The 5,231-nt window shown below is 40.2% G+C and overlaps 1 pseudogene; it reads left to right on the top strand.

The window, feature by feature from the left end:
* The first annotated feature begins 882 nt into the window (after positions 1 to 882).
* Positions 883 to 4,865, top strand: LOC116867357 (annotated as a pseudogene).
* Positions 4,866 to 5,231: the final 366 nt, after the last annotated feature.

The raw sequence follows: 5,231 nt of genomic DNA, 5'->3' as shown, positions 1-5,231 counted from the left end.
TCCTTGCCTCTCATGTTCCAACAAAGAGATCATGTGAGCACATAGTGAGAAGGCACCATATGCAACTCAAAGGGAGAGATCTCATCAGAAGCCAACCATGTTGGTACCTTGATCTCATACTTCAAACCTCCAGATCTGTAGGAAAATCATTTTCTGTTATTTAACCATCTAGCCTATGGTATTTTGTTATGGCAGCCTGAGCAGACTGAAACAGAAGATTTCCTTGGAATTTTATTTAGAAAGAGTTGGACTGGAATTCTATTCCCAAATATATGGAAAATTGTAGAGAGTAGCTAGAAAATGGGGAAGAAAAAAAAATTATCTATAAAATGTTTTGAAATGCATTGGTTTGATGCCAGAAAGTTAAGAGAAATGCTTAGATACCAGAAATCTGAGAAGGAGAATCCACAGAGGAGTGAAAACACTGAAGCAGGCTTTTGTCCTCAGGCATCTGCCGATTCTTGATAGCCTAGAGAATTTTAACTGACTGAAAAAAGTGAGGGATAGACTAGGGTCCATGCAGAAGGAAGATCAGATCAGAGATTCAAAAATAAAGCCAAGGCCCTGGAAAGGTAGTAACTACAGAATCTAAACTTCATACACACACACACACACACACACACACACACACACACATACACATGCATATAAACACACAGGAATGGAAACTATGAGGATAAATGCATGTCTTTCCCTTGGCTCTAGGCAAAACGGGAAAAAAAATGTGTTTCCCCCGAGATTTCCTAACCACTATTGTGCAGATGGAGGCTGGACACCACATGACCTGTGGATTCTTCACTTCTTCCCACTCAGCAAAACATACACTAGAAATTGACCTTATAGGGAGTCTGACTCAAGCTTTAGTTAACCTGTTCAGCTACCATGGTTCAACATGTCAGCCCTCGGCAAGCTGACATAAGGGCAAAGAAACACACTGGGCAACTGAGAGAACAAGAGGGAAGAAAACGTGGAATGGAAGTAAAAATTAATGGTCTCAATCATGTGCCAGATGCTCCGTGCTCACTATTCTATTTGACTCTTACAGCCTGTGTTGTAGGCATTGCTCTTTCCATTTAAAGATTAGGTCATGGACATTCAGAGTGGAATGATAACTTGTTAAGGGACACACAGCAAGGGCATGGTGGAGCCACAGTACTAGCCCAGTTCTCTGGTCATCGAAGTCCTTTATTTATTTACAGTAAAATCATGTCCCATGGTAACAGCTATAATATATAAACTGAGGTTTGATGAATGAAGAGTGTAGACTTCACATGCGTGTCATTAAGATCTCAGTGGGCTTATGTGTGTTTGTTTTACGGCCCCCCCAGGCAACACTGGAAAAATCTTTTAAAATTCCAGGTCCTCAGGAGGTCATTTTAGTGGTCCTGGAAATTGTAAAACAAATTGTTGTGAACAGGCTTTTTAAATTGTTTCTTGGCAGGAATGGAATAATCAAGTGCAATGATTTTAATTGATTACAGAAGAATGTTCCTTTGAGCTGATACAGCAAGTCTTTTTGGTCTGTTTGTGGCTTAAAATGTGAATTGATGCAATGACTACTCATGTTAGATTTTGTTATTGGAAAAGTCTTCAGTGGGAAAAATTGGAAATGCTCAAAGTAATGTGACTTGTTTCTTAAAAGATACCTTTCCAGCATCCTTTAAGAAACAGAAGTGATTGTTTCTCTGTAGTCTCACTGCTTAAATCCTACTTTGATTATTCTTTTTCCTCAATCTCAGAATTTGAGTCTCTGAGTAGAGACATGATGAAGACCATAAAGGTGAGGGATTCTCAACTCTGTCATGTCACTAATGAGCCAGGTGGGTTCAGCCAAATCATCAAACCTGCTGGCCACCATGCTTTCCTTTCCAAAATGAAGCAAACAATGATGGCTACTACCTCATGCCTGTAATGTGATCACGGTTAAAGAAATTAATATCTTAATATGTTACCTGAAACAAGACAGAAGGTCAATGAATCCTGGCTGATAGTAGCAGTAGTAAAAGTACTAGTAGAAAAAATAACTTTGACCATCTCTGGATTTGAGAATAACACCAGATATTATTGAAAGTTTGTGAGTCTAATCCTTGGACTGACAGTTGGTAATTCTTTGAGATTTCTAGAGAATGAAAGAAATTATAAAAATGGAAGATAATGAAAAAGAGGGACACAGAAAACTATATTCTAGCAAGCAGGATGTGTATATGTAGAAAATATCTATAGCAGTGACTAGGTCTTATACGCCATTTGTCTGTTCCATGATCCAGTCCATGGATCATGGCTTGCCTGCCTATGTTAGTTTGCTGTAATGTGACTATAATAATGTACTACAAATTATGTGGCTTAAACAACAGAAATTTCTTGCCTCATAGACCTGAAGTCTTCACGTGCAAAATAAAGGTATTGGAATGGTTGTTTTCTTCTGAGTGCTGTGAGGAAAGGATCTGTTCCAGGTCTCTCTCCTTGGCTTGTAGATATCTGTCTTCATGTTCACATGGTGTTCTTTCTGTAGCTTCACATTGTCTGTTCCTGGGCATGACTCTCTGTGCCCAAATTGTTCCTTTTAATAAGGACACTGCTATATTGGAGTAAGGCCAACCCTGGTGATCTTATTTTAGCTTGATTACTTCTGTGAAGTCACTTATCTCCAAGTAAGGTCATGTTTGGAAGTCCTGGAGGTTAGGTCTTTAACATAGTGATTTGCGGTGGTCACAGTTCAACTCATAACACTGCCCTTGACCTTTCATGTCCTTCTCATATCAAACTATAATCACCCTACCCCAACAGCCCTTAAAATCTTAACCTATTCCAACATCATTTCTCAATCCAAAATATCACTTGTTATCATCTAAGTCAGGTAAAGGTAAAATCCAAGGTACTCATTCAGAGGCAAAATTCCTCTCCGGCTCTGAACCTATGAGGCAGATACCAAGGTATATGGCCAGGGGTCAGAGGGTATATGTACAGAGATTCATAGGTGCCAGCACTGGCTCCTAATGAAGTCATGTGGTCTGATTTCTAGCTTCAGTTTGGGGGGAAGAGCATGAATATCTTACTTTTTGCCCCTCAAGACATTTATTAGAAGAACTGAAGATGGGAGAAAAACAGAGATGTGGGAGACTACACACACACTGAGAGCCTGATGTGTAGATCTAGAAAAATCCTCCTGCTGTGGAATGTGGAATCTTAAAGAGAAATGACTTTCCAATCAAAGGCTGGGTGACAAAATTATGCAGGGTTGCAGATGCAGCATATATTTTTGCCTTGAATAGAGGTAGTGATCACGTAATTGTAAAGTACCTAAAATCCAAAACCTAACTCACAGCCCTTCTTTCTAAACAACACAATTTCTTATAAAAAGCACCAAAACTACCTAATATACAATTTTGCCCACATAATCACCCTGAAAGCATTTATGTAATCAAAAGCAACCTCTGGGAATGGAAACTGGAATCTGGAAGTGAAACTCAAGAAAGATTTCATCATTGCACAAACAATTTCAAATTAAGCACTAATCAGAGGGGAAAATTAGGTTTATTCACAGGGGCCACTCAAAATAACCCTCTTAATAATGTAGAAATTGGCTGTAGCTAAAGTCCCACAAGTCTAGACACAAATACATTTAAAATACAGCAAAGCCAGTCAATATAAAATGTAGCAAATACAAAAAGTCAATGTAAAATAGATTTCCCAGATATGAGGAACATGGTTCCAGGATTGTAAGCAAACTGCTCAAGAAAAAAAATAAATAAATAAAAACATAAAACTCTGATTTAGCAGAATTTTAGGCTTACAAGAAATGTCTTTGCTTTTATTAGTGTCTTAGTCTTAAAATGTCATTTCCTATTTCCCTTTTGCTAATCAGGACAGATACGGACCAAAACCAAAAGGGTCACTAGGCACCGAGGTCATATTTCTTAAGCTAAAAAATTTAAAAAAAAATTGAAATAAAGGGAGAAAGAAGAAAAAGAGGGACAGAAGATAGTAACCAGTCTATGTTGGGTGCCATTTTAAACCCACTTGGAGTGGAATTCAGAGAGACACTTAAGAGTGTACACAGAATCAACGGACTGCCCCCTACCCTTCCCAGTTGCCTCCAAGCCTATACCCCCCAAGCATCTGGGGCTGACTGAAGCACAGATTTCTGGTAAGAGGATCCTGGCTTCCTAGGAGCAGATGACCAGAGGCAGAGTTATAACTAAGATTGCTGTAACAGTCTCATTCTTAACATATATCCTTTAATTGTTCTCTTCCTTCTTCTCTACTACATCTTTTGTCTCCCCCCTCCCCCACTCCTTCACCCTCTCTTAATCCTCCCTGGCTCAAGACCCTTGTATCAACATTATTTCTTCTGCAGATGGCCAAAGAGGTTGCTGACCTCTGCCTTCCCTCATGTAATTTTCAAACACACCTGCTTCCACGCCTTGCAAGTGAGCCGCATCTGAACCTGCAATCACATCGGAGTGCCCTACATCCCTAGCTAGAGAATATCTCATCTCCAGGCTCCAGGGAGGAGCATTCGGTCCTCAAAAAAGATACTAAGTGGTGGTGTTGGGGGGCATGTACACAGCACTTCCTTTCTGCACTTGCCCTTGGGGTGGTGGCAGCCACCACCTCATCTCAAAGCTGGTGAGTTCGTGGACCTGTATGTGCCACAGAAATGCTCCATCAGCAACCAAACTGTCTGTGCCAAGGACCACACATCTACCCAGCTAAATGTGGCCAAGACTGACAAAGTGACAGTCAGGGGCAATGGCCAGTTTAAAACCTATGCTATCTGTGGGGCCATTTGTAGGATGCGTGAGTCCGATGACTCCATCCTCTGACTGGCCATGACCTATGGTATTGTTTCTAAGAATTTCTGACTGAAGAGGATCATGGATGTGGGATATTTGTCATAAATAAATAGTGAACCTCCCCTCTCATCCCCCCAGAAAAAAGATACTAAGTGCTTCCTTGTCCTGAAAGCCCTCTAAAGTTGAGAGGAAGAGTTTAGAAGAGATTAGAACCAAATTTTACAAGCTGGACCAGCTTTCCAGTGATGAGTAACTTTACAAAAAGAGAGTAGCCAAAGAGGTTTTCTTTTTTTTTTTTTAAGATTTAAAAAAAAAATTTTTTTTTAATTTATTTGACAGATCACAAGTAGGCAGAGAGGCCGACAGAGAGGAGGAAGCAGGCTCCCTGCTGAGCAGAGATCCCAATGCAGGGCTTGATCCCAAGGCAGAGGCTTT

Source organism: Lontra canadensis, unplaced genomic scaffold, assembly GCF_010015895.1.
Source record: "Lontra canadensis isolate GAN:19392208 unplaced genomic scaffold, GSC_riverotter_1.0 scaffold12, whole genome shotgun sequence".
NCBI classification, from domain to species: Eukaryota; Metazoa; Chordata; class Mammalia; order Carnivora; family Mustelidae; genus Lontra; species Lontra canadensis.
Note: the sequence above shows the minus strand (reverse complement) of the source record. Positions and strands in the feature narration are given on the sequence as shown.